Source organism: Dromaius novaehollandiae, chromosome 2 (genome assembly GCF_036370855.1).
Source record: "Dromaius novaehollandiae isolate bDroNov1 chromosome 2, bDroNov1.hap1, whole genome shotgun sequence".
Taxonomy (NCBI): domain Eukaryota; kingdom Metazoa; phylum Chordata; class Aves; order Casuariiformes; family Dromaiidae; genus Dromaius; species Dromaius novaehollandiae.
In genome coordinates this window covers 19608070-19627455 of record NC_088099.1, presented here as the reverse complement: position 1 = coordinate 19627455, position 19386 = coordinate 19608070, and the positions used below count along the sequence as shown (strand labels likewise).

General features: G+C 37.4%; 1 protein-coding gene and 1 long non-coding RNA gene across 3 annotated transcripts in view; both read left to right on the top strand.

The window, feature by feature from the left end:
* GPR158 (G protein-coupled receptor 158) overlaps positions 1-19386 on the top strand; it is a 214474-nt gene that overhangs the window by 24814 nt on the left and 170274 nt on the right. The gene's annotated exons all lie outside the window — the stretch shown is intronic.
* On the top strand, positions 876-5523 carry LOC135327440 (uncharacterized). The gene is made up of 2 exons (XR_010387573.1): positions 876-954; positions 3167-5523. It is a non-coding gene; the product is annotated as an uncharacterized LOC135327440 (long non-coding RNA).

The window sequence follows — 19386 nt, the reverse complement described above, 5'->3', positions numbered from 1 at the left end:
AAATTACAGATTTTTGTTCTGTTCTTGTAAATGTTTTAGGCACATGGAGAAAAAGGTTCCTTTGGACAGCTCTTTACAGCCTTCTTGGAGGGAAGCTGATGTACTGAAGGGAAAAATGGCCCTATCTCCCAAGCCACTATTACAAATGAAATACCAAAATAGAGGCAGACAAGGACAGATTAGACAGGAGGCATTCCTGTTCTTTTTGCTTTGGAAGAAAGCATCTGAAACAATGTGGAAAAACCTGTGTAATAGCTGTAGATGGTGGTGGAATAAGTCTCCCCTTTGTCTTTGGGAAAGAAAGAGTTAAGAGGTGGGAGCCCAGAAGCTTAGTTGCCTGGGGAGACGTGGGTGAAATGTAGCTGGTGGGAGCAAAGGGGAAGTCATGGAGAGATGGATGTGGGCAGAGAGTAGTGGAGGCTTTCTTCCTTCTTCCCTGGAGAGAGACTGAGAAACTTTCTGTAGCTGGGGCAAGAGATGGAAGAGTAGGATCTACTGGGAGCCACAACAGCCTTTCCAGCAAAGAGCTTAGGGCCTCTAGCCAGGTTGGACTGTGCCCCTTGGGCAGCCGGCTGAGAATTACTTATTCCAGGTGTGACATAGCAACAGCTGTATCAGATCTAGGCATAAACAGAGCATAGCTTCATTCAGGGCTTTCATTAGTTACCATTATGTTCAGAGGACTGTACAAGATCTGTAAAATGTCTCTAATAGCTAGCATTAAGCACAATTATATATGTATATGTGATATATATATATATATATAATTATATATACATGGCACTTCAGTATCAAAGTATCTGGGTCCCTCATATGTGAGATTTGATGTGCTTAATATGTAAGTACTCCCATATTTTGTGAGATAATACAAATACTATTATCTTCATCTTACAGCTGAGATTCTGAGGTATAGCAATCATCTCTAAACTGATAGACCTCCTGACTCAAATTGAGGTATGATCTTCAGGTATGCAAATTACACTCTCCATAGTTTGGTTTCTGCAGAAAAGTATGCTGAGTGTTTGAGCTGATGTGGTCCAGCCAGGGAGCCAGTCTGGATCATCTTTGGACAGGGGTCTTTGAGTACTTTACAGCATACATCCACCCCATGCTTTTGATGCCTCCAGAAAGAGCAAGTATTATGATGTTTCTTTGAAATCTCTATCTGAACAGGGGCTTAAATCTAGCTTCTTAAGAGCCATGCAAAAATCGAAGAAATTGCTTCACAGTTTTCTTAATGATCTTGATTTGTGATAGTGTCCTGGTCAAAAACAAACACACCATTCAACCTCTTCCCACCTAAACACAGTATTGCAGCACTTCCTGTTACTGTGAAGGATACTAACTTCATATGAGCTGTGCTAACCCTGTTCCTGATTTGCATATTTAGCTATTTGCTTACTCAGCCAATATGCTACAGAGGCTTTTTTGGTAGTGAGAATACAAAAATTCTGCTCATGCAGGTATTCTGCAGTGATTTATTTTTACTGAAAAATCATGGACTTGATTAACAGTATATATAATACTCTGACAAAACCAATGCAAAAAGCTTGTTGTCTGTTGTAAGAAAGCTTTTCTCTCTCTCTTTTTTTTTTTTTTTTTTTTTTTTAAGTGGAGCAACTGTTTCTCCTGCCTTTTTTATACTGCATGATACCTGCACAAGAGACAAGTTTAATTTAGCCTTGAGGAGAAAGTTCATTGCATTTTTTTTGCTCTAACAAATTAAAATTAGATTGAAAACATATTAAAGATCCCAAGATGAAAAACTAGAGAGAATAACTACTGAATCTTCATATTCAAGCAATGTACTAAGCCAAGGTAATAGCATTAATGGAAAAAAAAATCATTTAGTTTTATTTTTTGCAAGAGAATTTTATAGCGGTAGGTATTCAAATGCTGTCATTTCTGTTGGTGACTTCTGGTAGGAGGTGAATGTTTTTTCTCAGTGTCTTTGCAGATGAAAAAGAGCTCCTTTTGGTTCTCTTACACTTTCATTTAGATCCCACTAATTCATATGATTTATTCTTCTAGTTTGCATTTGCCAGTACTGTAAACCGATGGCTATCGTGTCATCCATTCACTGAGCAGTGGCCGGTCTCCTAGAAATTTCTCCGTCTTTGCTAACCTATGCAATATCTCTTCTTTGTGCTTCTTCATCACTTGTCACCTTATCTTGTTTTAGATCATGAAAATATTAAGCACCATTCCTAACATGGAAATTCAGAGCATTTGATTTTGAATTTTATCTTACTGAATGTTTCTTCTTACTTTTCTTTTATGCTTTGGCTAGTTTCTAATCCATTACTGAACTTCATCTTATCACTGCTTTGCTTCCTCATTTGTCTCCTGCAAGGGTTTAACCTTTATTTCTGTCAGTGAGTAAGCAGTGAAAGAAAAAACACTTCTAACCACCATCTTATGCATGCAAACTTTTGAGGATAAATAGGATATTTGCCATCCTTGACTCCTCCATTGCTCAGAAGAGATAGTGAGGAAAAGTAGATGCTACTGTAGAGGTGAGTGAGGCAATTTTATATTTGTAATACTGCACTATATTCTTACAGAAGGATTAGAATTCCTCTGCAGTTATATTTAGCCCCTAGATTTACCACAGCCATTGTTCACAGGGCAATCAATTTCCATTTACTCCTATAAAATAGGAGGATTTGCTTACTGAGTTTCACTCGTTCTGTCCGAGTATACTTTTTTATTTTTTTTTTCTGACTCCATTTAATCATTCTGTTAATTTTTTCTTAGTACTTTTTCATCTTTCAAAGATGATTGGCCAGGAAAGAAACTGATTTCCACAGAGTGGTATCATTTTTCATTGTAATGTAGGCAAAGTGAGCTCTGTAACTTTCATCCAAAATAGTTATGGTCTCAGGTTTATATTTGAAAATAAAGCTGAGAAGTAGGTGGGCCTGACCTGGGAAACAAACTGATCAAACTGGTTGCAACCCTTGAATATTTTTTTGTGTGTGTATATATATGGATGCCTCGCCTATGAGTGTGTATGTGTATGCACACACATGCATAAATATATATACATATGAACATCTTTAGGGGATTGTGAATGGCTTTGTGGTTTGCATATGTACATTATGCTAGAACTGTTCTGTGATGAAATGTTGCAGAGACTTGAGATATATTGCTACTTGTCTTGCAGCTAACCCCATGCACCTATACAGGCTGGGGCCAAGCAGCTGGAAAGCAGCTTGGCAGAAAAGGCCCTGAGGGTCCTGGTGGGCAACAAATTGACTGTGAGCCAGCAATGTGCCCTTGCAGCAAAGACAACCAACATCCTCTTGGGCTTCACTAGGCAGAGTGTTGCCAGCAGGTTGAGGGAGGGGATCCTTCCCCTCTGCTCACCATTGATGAGACACATCTGGAGCACTGGGTCCAGTTGTTGGCTCCCCAGAACGAGACAGACATGGACATACTGGAGCAAGTCCAGTGAAGGGCCACGAAAATGATTAAGGAATTGGAGCATCTGTCATATGAGGAGAGGCTGAGGTATCTGTGACTGTTGAACCCGGAGAAGAGGAGGCTCAGGGTGATCTTACCAATGTGTATAAATACCTCATGAGGGGGAGCAAAGAAGATGGAGCCAGACTCTACTCGGTGGTGCTCAGTGACAGGACAAGCGGCAATGGGTACGAATTGAAATACAGGAAACTCCACCTGAGCATAAGAATTAACGCTTGTTCACTGTGAGGGTGGTTGCATACTGGAACAGGTTGCCCAGAGAGGCTGTGGAGTCTCCATCCTTGGAGATACTCAAAACTGACTGGACACTGTCCAGGACAAGCTGCTTGAGCCAGGGATGTTGGACCAGATGATCTCCAGAGGTCTCTTCCAACTTCAGCCTTTCTGCGTCTCTGTGATTGGCTCCTCTTTCCTCGGTCTCATTATTCATTTTTCTTCTATAGTTTACATCTGGAGAATAAGGTAACCCTTTTGAGCTTGTTTTCATCCTTAAATGGAGTGAAACTTGCCAAAGCAGTACATTTTCCTAAATTAATTAAAAGATTATTAATTGGGAAATATTAAAATACATCTGTCAGGAGCTTAGAAAATTGCATAATGTGAAAGACTGGTAAAACTTGATTAACATGTGCTTTATGGTTCTGTATGGTAATGGAAAACCTTGTTGATAACATTTTGAGCAACTATAGAAATCTATCAGTCAGTGTCCCCCAACTCCTTTTTTCCTCTCAAATGTTTAGAAACCTTTAATACTGTTTGTCTAGCTCCATCAGTAATTATATCTATCGTATGTCATTGAATAGTTATTCTAATTTTTTTTTAGCAATGTCGAGACAGTTTTAGTTTTTCTTCCAAGAAGTCAAAGAAAGCAGCACTACAGAACTCGTAAACTTTTGCATATAAAGAAAATATTTTTGAATGTAAAACATGTTTTTATATATACATAATATGTGTAAAAGATACAGCAAAAATTGACTTTTAACATGTAATCATCTTTTAATAATTACCTTAATGTTTATTATCTCCTCCAGAATCTGGGCTATATATATTTCACAGGAAACACTACAGTATTTTGTGAAAAGATTTTGTGAAAGATTTTCCTTTGCAGTGCCTCTTGGTTGGTAAAGCTGTGTTTTGAGAAGGCATATATGTTTCTGGATGAAATTCATTTGGTGAATATTTGCATATTAGTGGGTATTCCAGTACGGGCTAAGGGATCCACCTGTAGTCCAGGGCCTATTGTATAAGACACTGTGCAGGCAGAGAGCAAACCTTAACCCCCTAGAACTTGCACTTCTGAATTCATGTTATTGCAGAGCCCTTCAAACTGAATACTGCATTACACTAGCTGAAGGAAGCATTTCTTGGTATCTCAATTTCACAAAATTCTAATATGGATACTTAAGATGGCATTTGTTTGAAATAAATGTCTAAATAAAATGTTCCAACCATCTTGATACAAATATTTCAGAGTATTTTTGTGAAAAACTCCAAGACTGGTATTTTCTTTTTCCTGGTACTGAAACTTAATTTTAAAGTTTAAGAAATCCTCTTCCCCAAGAAAAAGCTTTCTGATGAGTTAGTCCATACTAAGGATGGCTTTCAAAAGGACCAGGTTATTACTGCTTAGTCTGTGTAATTATAAAAATCAATTTTTATGAAATACTATTCAGTAAGCCAATTAAAGAAGAGTTATTTTCACAAGTTTAATACTTGCTTCAGTTATGTTTCTTTTCCATAGGTGATTGAGACTGGCCTGTAATTATGTGTCACTAGATTACTCTGGCTGCTTTCTGACAATGCTTAACAGAAAATGATACATTACAACAGTTATTCTTGTTACAAGTGTAAGCTAGAAATGTTTTCTTCATTGGTTACATCATTATAGGAGACACATTTTACATCTGTATTATTGTACAGCACCAAATTTTAGAGAATTTTCCTAATTGATATTTATATGTCTTTGTTATCACACTGCTACATGGCAAGAATATTTGAACACTTGGAATAAATAAGAGACGCATTGATTTAGAAATCTTAACTGCTCACTGAATTTTTCTTAGTCCTTTAGTTAATTCTGTGTTTAAATGTATATATGCATTTTCTTAAAATATGAAATGTTACATAAGGAATGAATGGCATGTCTCACCGAGGTAGGAAAGAAAGCCAGGTTGTGTGTGGGGGAAACCCCAGGTGTGTTGGTGGGATCCCATGGCTGAAGAAGGCTCCCTTAAACTAGAGTTGCAAGTCTAAACTTTCCAAAAATTAAAGGGTGGTGGAAGAAGAGAAGGGCTTGAAAAGAACATATTCTGTACAACTGTTGAATAGATACCTTAATAAGAGTTATATAATATAACAAGAATAGCACTGTTAACATTAGCTCTGTTTAGAGTGAAATAGTGTCTTTCTTGTCTATTGCAAACATCTGATAGGGACATCTGTCTCTGTGCTGCTCTTATTTCACTACATTTGGTTTCCTCAGAAGATATAAATACTGTTGCACAGAACAGTACTCACTTTTTTTTCCAATTATTTCTTGCCTTGATTAAGTCTCAAATTTTTGCTGTGGAAGTATCAAGATGTTTATCCATTCAGATGTTTCGTAGCTCTATGATTTCTTAATAATAACTTTACATTAGGAATTACTGTTGCGCTCTGGAGTATGCAGACAGTTCTCATTGATATGTTTTTAATCCTGAAGAACAGAAGCAGTAATCTGTGATCTTTGCAAAGATGAGTGGAGCAGCTGACCTGTTGCGCTGGGCCTCAGAGGTCCCGTTGTGCATTGTTGTATTGTTGTATTCAGGTTTTTTGGAATATCCTCTGTAATGAGTCGTTTCAGATCTCGGAGGGAGAAAGAGACCACATGGAATATATTCTCTGTTGCAACAGAGGCTAATCAGCTCAGTGTTCAGTGGATCATTCTTCCTTTATCACCTTCTCAGATATTATTGATTTCCTTGTTCAATGTAACCATCAGGACAAGAAGCATGCTTTTAGTAAGTATAGCTCTTTGGACGTGGTCCACATGGCTGAGGGTCAGAGCAGTTCCTGGCAGGTATGCGTTCTGACTTTTGGAACACCTCTGTGCAGTTTAAAAAAGTGGCTTTCATTTCTACTCTCCTTTTTTTTCTGGAAAGGAGAACCCTTTTATTTTGTTTCCTGAAATAAAATAACCACTTGCCTTGCTGTCTGTGTTTCCTTTAATTTTTGGAAAGACTTCGGGCATCACAGCGATGGTATTTTGCCTTTCAAGAAGAAACTTTATATTGATAGCCACTACTGTAGTGACATGGGTTTTTTTTAATGTTTTCTTTCACTAGAAAAATACTGGAGATGGAATCTGAGCCTTTCTAGCACCTGGTACAAAGGGACCTTGAGGTTGTTTGGCCTACCTGGATGTTACCAATCATTATTTTAGCCTCTTGATATAGAGTAGCATAATTAAGATAATGAGTCCCTTTCCCTTTTGGAAAAGCAAAAAGAATTCCAAAACAACCAAAAAACCCCCACTTCCCTTTTTTTTTTTTGGGGGGGGGAAGTTGTATAAAATTGTGCTATTGAATCTACATTCTTATTTGAAATGGAAGTTTCTAGCGTAGACTAGACTTGGTTTTAGGATCGTCTTCCTGGTTCTGGGAAGTGTGCAGGTGTAAATAAAGCTGTCTCTGTGCAGCTCTTTCCACTAAATCTTGTTTTGCTTCCCTCCTCTCTAGATGCAACTGTCCAGAGCAATATCTTGGATTTTCCCTCAGCTTTTGTTTCTAGCTATATTTCTGATCTCTTCTAGGTTGCTTTCCTATTATTTTTCTTTTCTTACTGGCTTATTGAAGTGTCTTCTGCTGCCTGGTGGTTGGGGGCACTGAGGAGGGTGGAGGGGTGAGTGAGTAAGTGCGATTGAATAAAATTCACTTACTGTGAATAAGGTAAGTGAATAATCTGTGTTTGTGGTGTTTCTTTTGCCCTTATGGCAGTGAGCGCAAATGCATTGTACGCTGGTGATGTGCGTACTGTTAACTGTGAAAACAAAGTCTAATTTGCTATTGCTCTCAGGTTTTCAAACCCAGACCTTTCTGGAAGATCTGTAGTAGTCACTGACGTGTTACTGGGCTCAGGGCAGAGGTGTTTTGTTTGAAATGTGGTCTGTAGGATGTAGCTGGTCATATTGTATTGTCCAGCCCTTTGGCTTAGAGCGTAGTCCATAAAGTCCTGGAAGTGCTGAATCATTTCACTGCACGTACCTTTGGTCCTGTTACTATTCCAGTTGCTTAGGGGTATTTCTGTGGAGTAAATGGTCCTTCCCCGTTTCATGTCATTTGTAAACGAGATTGGCTGAGCGCCTTCCAAAACCCAGACAGTTACACAATAATGCAGTGCAATTTTATTTAGGCTAACCCCATTAGTGGGCTTTCTATTTCAGAGCTGGTTTCCTTGCTTCTTCAGCCACTTAATTCTGTGGAGGGGGCAGAGGTTTTTACAATTAATGGCCTGATACACATTAAAAAGAAATTCTTCTTTGAAACTTTAAAATGCTACTACTCTGTGTAATGAATTTCAATACGATGGGAGTTAATGTGGTTGCTTTAAAATTGCTCCTTGTTCCAGGGCATGGTAAAGTGCTGTGCTGAAACATGGGGGCTCGGCTTAGCGCTGCTGTAAAGTGTCTCTACTCTGCAAGGTGAATATGCAGAAATGGCAGCCTCTTTCTCACCAAATCAGCAGCTTGTGTCTGTTTTGAACCAGGTCTGCTCACATACGCGAAAACTCTTTTTAATACAGCAGAACAAAAATAGTTAGGGGTAGAAGAAACTTTTTTTCTTCATGCATCTCCCCTCGGCTTGCTAACTTGGTGGACAGTTAGGAGTCTAACTCATACTGAGCTTGATGCTGTAGTGAAAATCAGGGAAAGGTGTCCAAGGGCCTCTGACAGTTTTCTTTGTGCTTTTTAAAATAGCCCTGCTACATTTTGATCACAGAATCAATCTTGTGTTTATTTGTTAAGCTGCATTTTGTTGTGAGAAATTAAGCAATGCTTTGTAGCCCTGCGGTGGTGGAGTGCAATCTACAAACCTCATGTAGAGAAGCCCTGGCCTGATCAGATTTTTCTCTCCCTGAAGGTAGTCTGTAAGAAGGAAAAAACCCTAGATTTTGGATACTTGCCTGAGACTGCCAGTTTGGCTTTTGGAGAGCAAAAGCTACAGACACATGGACTGAGAGATACAAGAAGTATGAAATCTCGTAATGATGGTCTTAAATGCTCATTATGCAGAAGGTGACACCCTTATTTATTTATTTATTTATTTTTAGAACTAGGCTGAGGCAGGCAGCTTATACTGGTTGCAGATTCATCTCAAAACACATTGGCCAGACACCTGTAAGAAAAAAGTCCAGTTTCAGATCAGCAGATGCTAGACTTTAACTCTGTTTTTTTCTCCTTTTCCCCCCTACTTATATAAAGTAAATCCTCCCTCAAACCACTGCTAAGTCTGATCTAATGAGATTCAGCTCAAGAGACTGTGCTCTGACTGAAAAGCATAGCATACGTTTGAGGTATGAGAGATTATCATTTATCAAAGTGTCTTAAAGATATTTACAATATAGATTCCAAAATGTATATTTTTCAATGCATCTTCAAAAGATTATACTTTTATCTATTGCTCTTTCTCATGAAGAATTATAGTGCTTTTTGTTGTCTCTGTCAAAATGCCATAAACTGACATTACAAATCAGATAGTCCTGAATTTTGAGGCAGCCCATAATCTGATTCTCACAGTAAGGACCCCTGTATAGCTTCATGAGAGATGACAATGAGGGTATGTTCTGTAACTGGATACTGGATGTGAGAGTTGCTCTAGTTCTTGTGAAGACAAGCATTAAGATCTCTTTCCAGAAAGCCCACTTGTACTGGGAAAATGTGGGATGGGTTCTATATCACAGGTATAAGAAGTGCAGACATGTTTAATGTCATATAAGTAAATGATGCTAAAAGCAATTGTAAAGCAGGCTTGAAGAGTCTGCAATCAGAGAGACTTAATTTAAGCTAACGAAGGAGGATAGGCTGATGTGAAAAATCCTACTACTTAATGGGAAAGGGCCAAGGTTTTCCTGTTGTTTTCTTTTTCTTTCCAATGGTAGTTTTTTTCCGTTTTGTCATGAATCAGATTATCAGTAACAAAGCAGTTGCCTAGGGCAGTACATAGAGGGTCATTAAGAGTAAGGAGATGGAACTAGAACCACATGGGCAACTGTGGACAATCAGTTTCCTCGCATTGGATGCCAGTGTCAGGGATGCTGATAGGAAGCTTGGAAACTTGGAAACGAACTGCTCTTTCTTTATGACTTTGTACTGAAAATATTTATAATGACTAAAGATAAAATTTGAACTGCTTTGTCAAGTCCTGTGCATGAAAGTTGTGTTAGTATATGAAGCTAGCTGTCATGTAAGGGTGGTAATTTAAAAATTAGGTTGTATTTGGCTGTGTTCAGTCATGTTTGAAGTGATTAAAGTATTTATGCCTTAATTGTTAGTACATATAAGTGAATCCTAACAGAGGAGCCACATGCTGTTGTGATATTGCCAGTACACCTTGCTATGTGCTGTTGCTTTGTAAAACAGCTCAGATCATGAGAAGATCCTTTCTTAGTTAATTTTTTCCCCTGGAACCTGAAAATTCAGGTACAACAATATTTTAGCTCATAAAACCAAAGGTGCTTTCAGGCATGAGAAGTAATGAAGAGACGAGACCAGGAGGATTCTTAGCTAAAACACAAATAAGTTTAATGAAAGATAAATAAGAGGAGCCTCTCACCTGAGGATGTAAATATTTGAGAGGACATAGTGAGGATATTAACTAAACAAATCAAATGATGAAACAGCCATTTTATTAAATATCAAATCAGTAAACACTGAAAAGAATGTAGTGTTACTAATTTAATTGCTTGTATTCAAGATAAGTGAACCATTTTTATTTAGTATAGCACTATCTAGGAAGTAGCTAGAACTTATGCCTTGGAACTCTTTTTTTGAACTCGAAATTTAGACTTCTCTTGTATATCAACATTTGTTACCCAGTGAAAGGAATGCATGAGAAAGAGTGTAGTTCTGCCATCACAGGAGACAAGGACTCCTAAGATATCAAAGCAAGAAGTTGTTCCCATCACAGGTGGTAACAAGTACCCGATGGGTGCACCTATCATGTTAATTGATCCATGTCTGAGCTCAGGGCTTTTTAGCACACCTTGTCTGCCCACACCTTAAATACCTGGGTGAGACCCCCAGTTTCAGCAGGCCAGGCAATCCTCTTCAGCTGCAGGACCAACCCTTCTGAGGGATTTGGTACTGTCTTTAAGCACTGTAAGTATCACAGAAATTTGGCAGCTGTTAACTTCTGTATGTTTTTTTTTTGATGAAATGATGACAAAAAAACCCCTACTGTGGTTGAATGTTATGATTTGTTTAACTCCTTACTCACTGACTTTTTGCTGTAAAAGTTCATACTGCTGAGTCATTTATAAATCTCAGGGTTCATAGCTAAAGACAGTAGCAGCAAGGAATTAACTGCGTAAGTCTGAAAGGATGCACAAAGCTATTCTTAGTGCAGAAACTTGGCATTATTACACAGAGTATAAAATATTTTTCTTAAAAGCACCTTGAATTAGATAACATTGAAAAATATTTTTTATTTTTTACCAGGTTACTGGTTAATAATAGAGGATTTTTAGCAGTAACCTTAAAAAAAAGAAAAAGAAAAAAAAAGAAAGAAAAAAGCGTTCCTGCAACAAATAACATGTAAGGAATTCCATAAAGAAAGTGATACTGAACTAAGTGAGCATGGGTAGAAAAACAGGTTGCAATTTCAGAGGAAATTCCTCATACTGAAAAGGGTCTTTCTGTATTCAGAAATGTCTTTGTATTCCTGACAGATTTCTGCATAACTATGTTATTTTATGTGAAAGCAGAACAGCTTTATTTGAGAAACTGAAAATCCCTTCCCCTTTGCAGAATATTCCTTGCAAAATATTCCTGCAGGATAGCTACAGAGAGGAAGCATGTCTTCTGATTTTGAGGTGAATGTCATGCTTATAAGAGTAGTTAAAAAAATCAAAAATTGACATAATCATCTCTTCCTGATTGTTTCTGTGGGTAGTGCTTTACTTTTGTTTAAAATACTATAAATAAAACAAGACATTTGGTGGTGGTAGAAAATTGGAACACTCTTTCGGGGGGCGGGGGTGTCCTATATCTGCCTCCTTCCTAAGCCTTCCTCAATCCAAAGTAGACTTCAAGCCAATCCAACCAAATGCTTTGGTTCAGACACTGAAGTGAATAAGTGTTTGCAGCGATCTAATTGCAGGAGCTCCAAGACCTGTAGCTTTAAGACTATAACAATTGTGTAAAAGTTTCCCTAAAACTGTAGGAGATGGCAGTGCAATATATGGATGCACAAGTGTAAGTACTTCATGTGAAGTGAGGAGAAGGTGCTTTGGTGCAGGTCTTTGGTGGTGCTCTGCTTTACTCCTCGTTGGGCAAGGCTGCTTTTGACTTCAGTTGAAGACTGGGCTTGTCACTGGAGAACTTTGCCCTGCAAATGTTCAAAAGCTGTCAGAGACTGCCGGGGAAAGGGAGGTTGTTTTAAGTAAAGTACCACATATGCTTAAATCTCTGTACACCATAGAGGTGTACCAAGTTGTCTAAATAATTCTGCTGTGATTATTACTTTTTACCTTCTTTTCCCACAAGAGAGAAATATGTTATTTTCTAGTTGTACAGGTGCAGTCTGAAGTATTCCGGCTGAGGCACAGCTCAGCCTTTCAATTCACAAAATAATCATTGTCTTTGAAAGTATTTAGAAGCCTTAAGAGCGTTCTAAGAGGAGGAGAAACAACTGTATTAAAAGTGGACAAGAGTATGGGTTGATCATGAGTACAGGTGCCCTAAATCCATAAAAAATGAACTCTCTGAAACAGCTGTGTTCTTCATTCAGCCTTGCAAATTCTTTTCTTGACATCTGAGCACAAATGGATGTTTTCCTCTAACCTTCTCCTGAGTCCTTGAGCTTCTCCCCTTAAATCAGGCAGATGCCCAGTTGTGGGTAGATTCACAATGCAAGTGGTAAAGTCTGCTGTGCTATCCTGTGGGTGCAGTGTGTATGAACTGATGTCCCCACAACATCCTGAAGTGTATTGGTTTTCTACAGCATCCTCTGGCCTTTCGGAGGACAAGAGTTGCTGAGGACTTTCTGAAAGAAGGTGGGAGAACGATTATGTCTTACTTTTGCTCTGCCTGAGAAGTCAAAGTAGATCAAATAATTCCATTATGCAAACATGTAAGGGATACATTATTCATCTTTGTCACTCCTAAGTTCATGCATTTTGGATATGATTTCCTGCCATTTAATGAAGAAGCTAAAAAAGCCCCTGATCCTGCACTCAGGTAGTAGCTTCTTTTTTAAACAGTATTTTTGCCAGTACTGACTTGTAAGAAGAAAACAGAGTGCTAAGTTCATATTGAAGTTATGTCAGGCCAGCATTTGCGGCAGGAGCACATAAGTATCATGAAGATCACTAAAAATTTTCTTATAAAATGAATTATTCTTACAGTACTTGAAATGGAAAAGTGATTGACCATAAAAGCTGAATTGTAGTTAGAATATTCTGAATTTGCCTGATGTCAGTGAATAGCAGTGATCAGGGTGCCTGGTTTACCCAAAGTGAAAAGACTGAACCTAGTTTTAAAACTGGGTATCTACCCATCATTTTCTAGAATTGTTAAACTGTTATAGTTGGTCAATGAGTTTGCTTTTATATGACTGTGCGCCTGGCTGGGAAGAGAAAGACTTATTATTTAAGATCTAGCTATTTTAAGGAAGAGCCCCTTTGAAATAGCACAGAGTAGGGAGCAAGTCTTGCTGCTTGTTTTACATGTCACTTTTACCATGGTAGGAGGAAATATAATACTTAAAGATTATGGAAGGTTAATACTGAAAGGTTAATAAAGGGTTACTTTTTCTTTTGCTCACACAGGTTTTTCTTGAGTGTGATTGAGTAGACTCCAAGGAACTGTTTCTGAGTTGAGCTGTCAGATCATAACTGAGCCTTATATTTTTGACCTATTTTGACCTGAGGCATTGCTGTAGTAACTGTCACGTGTAAGGTGTTTAGCTCTCCCAGAAGTCCCAAAACATGACTCAGATTTTTCTGTATTATTCCTTTCCTTCATTTTTCTGTTCCATATTTGCAACTGCTACCTAATTTCCATATTCACTTTTTTTTGCAAATGTTTTCCCTTTAAGTTCCAGCCATACGAACTCAGTATCTCAAAATTAATCTGGGTCTTGCTTCTTTTTATGCAATCATTGCTACTTCAGACAAAATCAGGTTCACATTTGCACCACTTAAACCTGACCATATTTGGTCATATAGATACTAATAACTGAATTCAGAAATAAGGACCAAATTCATTCATCCAGTTTAAACTAAGTTACTTGGATTTTAAGGAACTTGAGCACCTTTCTACAAAGTTGTATCTGTGTTGCTGCTAAAATTAGCAGAGCAAATTTTCTGGGTAAGAAAATACCATTTTTCTTCCCACCTAGGAGTATAGCAGAACTGAAGAACTTAGAAAAACTTGCACAGTTCTGTATTTTGTCTAACAATGAGTGTTAAATGGAAATTAGTATTTAAACAACTAGTTCCGTGTTTTAATGCTTCAGATTTCAATGTTAATTTGACCTTTTCCAAAATATTTGTAGGCACTATGTCTGCAGTATATGTCAATTAATCAGTACGTTGCAATGCCAATAATAAAAGGTAAGCAAACTAATATGCATGTGTAGAGTCTGTGAAAAGACTTCCAGGGTTTATTTTTATATAGTTGACTCTACTGAAAGGGAACTTTTATTTATGAAACATTACTATAATTCTGATCTTTTTTTCTAGATTATGTTTTCCCTTTGGAATAGAAGAAAAGTAGGTCAAAAAGCATGACTGTAAATACACAAGCTGTTTTTGGAAGCAGAGCTCAGCTCTTGGAGACTTTGGAAATTCAGTTCTCTTGTGACTGATAGGTGTTGAGCACTCAAGGGTTTTTTTGGTTTTTTGGCTAAGGATGTAGTAAAGAAAGTTTGGACAATCTGATTGAATAAGTCTATATATCATGAAAAAATATTAAAACAAATTTCCAAATTAAATGGTGATAAATGCCAACCTCATGTGCAGAGACCAAATTTAGGAATTGCATTTTTCAGGGAATTTGATGCCAATACCTGCATTGTCTTTATTGGATATAGGATCATTAGACCATAATGACCTTGTTAAAAAGAAAAAGAAAAAACTGTTAACAAGGCCCTCAGCCTTTTCTTTTTCTGTATAACACCAGAAACAACAGTAAGAGTAATAGGTTGGGGTGTCTAAAGTCAAAATGTCTTTCACTCTCAAATAACTTTGACCTTTAATCTATTCTCGTATTAGTTCAGGGTCCTAAATCAGGAAAACATTGCAATCAAGACGCAGGAACATGTTTAAATCTCAACGGTGCTGAAATGCTACCTTACTTTTCAGCACAAGCTTCTAGTGCTTTCCTGATTTGAAGTCTAGCTTGGAAGTGACTGATGAAGTGAGGTCAGTACATTGTAAAATGGATCTTCAGTCAGAACAGGGTCCAGGATTGCTCTCTTCAGGAGTATGGGCTACCCATCCTTGTAGTGGATTTTTTACATGGTCTCTACTGGGACAGTCTGAATAGCAAGCAGGATTGTTTGGTAGGGCTATCTTGTGTGACCGTTATCTGGCCAAGGTATTTCTACACTGAAATCAAGGATAAAAGTGAAAGAAGTTGGTCCAGAAGACAACTATCAAATACCTAGCCCAGGTAACAGCAGTAGTAAGGACAGGTAATATGAAATCTGGGACAGATTACACTAACCTACATGCCTGTAGGTTAGCTGGCTAGAGTACAAATAGCTGTTTCCTCTTCGCACTGAAGCCATATCACCTGAGAATTGTGTAGATACTGATAGGCCACCATACCCAATGAGTGATGTCCTGAAAATATGAGCCATGTGAGGAGAAAAACACTGAGGAAAAAGTTGCAAAGGATGGTATAATCTTGCCTGTGGCAATCAAAATGATGTGTCAGCATTTCTGCAAGTAATTGAACACTAGAAACCTCTCTGGTCTGGCAAACACAAAGCAAGCTATTTTTATTTGGGCATTAATAAATGTATACAAGAATGCTGAGAGCGCTCAGGTATTATCTAGTGGGCTGGGTGAGATTCCCAGGTGAAGAAAATAGTATGTGTATGGGTTGTGTTTCTTGGTGAGGGTGGGATGATGCCAGAGTTTGGGGAAATGAAACAGATGGGCTGAGTCCTGTGGACCTCATTTGTTATCTACTGAGAGTCTCTTCATTCTCAGTTCTCTTGCAAAAATGATAGTTTCCCTACTGAGTAGAATTCACATTTTGAACTTGTATTGCCGCAGCAGCAGAGCTGATTATCAGTTTTAATAGACCAGAATGAAATACTGGAATTTTCTTGTCGGTGTGACCATTGTGTAGCGCAGTACCAGTGCTAAGGAGAAATCTGGAAATTCTTTCTTTTCTTAGTATTTTATGTCAATTAAAAAAAGATAAAGTGATGTACAATTTTTATTGATGAGTCTATAGTTAGAGGTTAGAGACATGATGAATATAAGTTTAACAAAATAAAAGACAATTCCTTTTGCATTCTCTGAGCAAGACATCTGTTACCCTACTGCACTTCTGTTACACCTTAGTTGACGGGAAGTGGACCCAGGGTACTGGCTATAGTGGAATAATGTTAGCACAAAGGTGCCGTTCAGTGTAAGAGCCACAGACTCTAGGAATCTCTCTTTCTTTGCCACCAAGTCTGAGACATATTTTAAAACATCCATTTTTATTCAATAAGAAATTATTAAAAGCTATTTTCAAGCTGTTATTTTTTTGTCCTTTAATCTTCACATATTAAATTAATTAAAATACAGAAACACTAGAGTCTGGGCAATCCTTTTGCAAGGTCTGATGCTGGCTGATTCCAAGAGAATCCTTGCTCAAAAGTGAAGAGGGATGTTTACTGAGTGATTAACACAGGTAAGAGCCATCACTCTCTGCATTCACAGCTTGTTCTGATTAAGATCAGTAGGCTTGCCACTGGATAAAGACACATTTTTCACTAAGGCTTCATAAGATCACAAAAAATACAGATTTTTATGCATGTCTCTTTTGCATCTAAAATTATTTATTTAATAATGTTGCTGAATAATTCTTTATCTCTTAGGAGAAATGATTCTAGCTCTCTCGCTAGTTCCAACTAACCTTATTTGCTATGAACATTAGAAGCAGAGTCATCTTTTTAACTCAAACGAAAAAAGCTAAGGGACTTTGTCATTCTTCTTTGCATGAGGAACAGTCAAATTCGATTGGTCTGTAGCTGCTTTTATTTTAGATTATTTTTCTCTTGCTTTCAAGAAAGTCTTCATGATTGTGTTCAGTGCATTATCATTGTAATAGACTGCAGCTGCTCTGTCTTTCACAATACTCTACCTTTATAGAATGCCAAGATTGTATTTAAAGGTGAACCAAACAAAAATCAAAGGCACCAGCTGAATTCCTAACTGACAGAATTAAAAATCATGCAGCAGTAGCAAGCGTATGGACTGCAGCAAACACTTGAACAAGCAGTCTTCCAGCTTTACGTTATTACTCCAAGTACCCCAGAATTCATTTGTAGCATCTTTTGAGAGACAGTTCCATGCAGTAATTTCCTAAGCAAAGAAATCAAAAGACTAGGCCTTTGTATAGCACAGGTTATAGAGTTTTACCTATGAACTTCTGCACTTACATTGGCAATATGGAGGGAGATCTCCTCTTGGTTTAACGTTTCAAGTGATTAATCTATCTGGCCCTGTGATACTTTTGCCAGTGAAAATAAGCATCTTATTCCATATTTGCATATCTGTCTAGCTTCAGTTTCCTTTTCATTATGAATATCATGCATAAAATCATACATCTCATATATGTATCATTATTATCATGTCCCACACCTAAAGATCTCCTTTAGTATAGATTAACTTCTCCTACTATAGGTATTTGGACAGTGATCAGATCAGCTTTGCTGTCTTTGTGATCAAGAATTTCCATCTGTAAAACTCCATTTTCTTTTTCATCATAAACAAGTTTTCCCTGTAAGGCATGTTTTCTGAACTTCAAATTATTTTTATGGATTTTTTTTCTGAACTTATTGCAGTGTCCCAATGTTCCTTCACAAAATGTATACACCAGAAATGGGCACACATCCCAGAATGTATTTCGCCATTGCTGAATTCAGAGATGATAAAATCTCCCTCCTTCAGTTTATTTTTTCTGTTCTTATATTCAAAAATTGTCTTTTCTTTTAGTCTGTCAGGTGACTGGAGTGTTTATCCTGATTTTTTTTTCTTTATGTTTGTGCTTCTGGGTGGATCAAAGCTTTTGGAAAAAACAAGAATTGATGGGTATCTTTTCCCAAGCTGTAAACTGAATGAAGCCTTTTCTGAAGTAGGAAGTAATTTTAGTAAAATTGGTATTTTTACCTTTTTTGCTGCTGTTGTGAGTTTGAAATATATGCAAGCAATGTATTTATATATATTGTAACTGATACAAAAAAAACAGAGTTGGACATCTGAAGTGAACTATGCTTGCAAATCTGTGATGCTTCAATATTTACATAGGGTACTTTCCAAAGCAGGTTACTTTTCTGAACCAACACAGAGCTTTTAGGTTGGCCTATCACTGATACATCTATTGCATCTTGCAGCACTTAAAAACATGGTGCTGAAAGTAGCTGTTGGCATAATACGAAATGGTTTTAATTAAGAGAAGACACCCTTCAAAGGGAATATTCAAAATATAGCATGCCTAAGAGTCAATATTTTTAAAAAAATTTCCAAATGTATTTACTTCATTTTGAACTAGATGTCATCTTTGGTGGGCTACTCAAGAGTTACTGTGCCAGTGCATAATGTATTGATGTGAATCTCGGGTAAATTAGCCAAAATCATGAAGTGCCCTGATGCACTAAAATCTGAAACTTCTGTAGTCTAAAACTAAGATGAACCACTATGTTTTCATAATTCCCGCTAAACAATTTATCTCTGCAGCATGTGTATAATTTCTCATCTAGTTTAAGCAAGGTTCCTAGAAAGATGCTTGATCTTGGTTGAATGACTTCAAGTGATCTAGAACCTTTCATATCATATGACAGGTAGTTCTAAAAGTTTGTTACTTTAAGAGGCAAAAAAAAAAAAAAAAAAAACAAAAAACAAAAAACAAAAAAACAAAACTTATTTCCCTTATGAGATCCTGTAACTTGGCTTCTAATAATTGGAACTAGTCATGCCTTTTTGTTGGAAAAAGAGGCAACTAGTACTAGAAGTATGTCTGGTATGGAAGCATGTGTGAAACTAATATCTTCCCATTTTATTTTTGAATAAATTGAGACTAAAATATTGCATATATCCCAACCTTTGAGTCACTCCTATAGCTGTTTTTGACTTTTTGCTTTTATTTGTCTGTATCTTTTCTGAAATGTGGACAGCAGAACTAGACACTGCCTTTTGATTATGGCTTCACAGTGCCATAAGATGGTATTAATGTTGTCCCTTCACTCTTACAGTGTTCCCCTCCTGAGAACTGTCAGGATCATCTCTGCCCTCTTGGCCGTCAAGAGTAATTGGTGATGAATTTTGATCACTAATTTCTTTTTCTTGAAGTCCTTGAGAGTCTCCTTTCCATGATTTCAGGTTCAATGGGAATCAGACTCCTAAATATTTTCAGAAGATCTGAACTTCAGCCATTTTTTGTATAACTGCTTTCCATAATATGGTCCTTCATCTAACCTAACT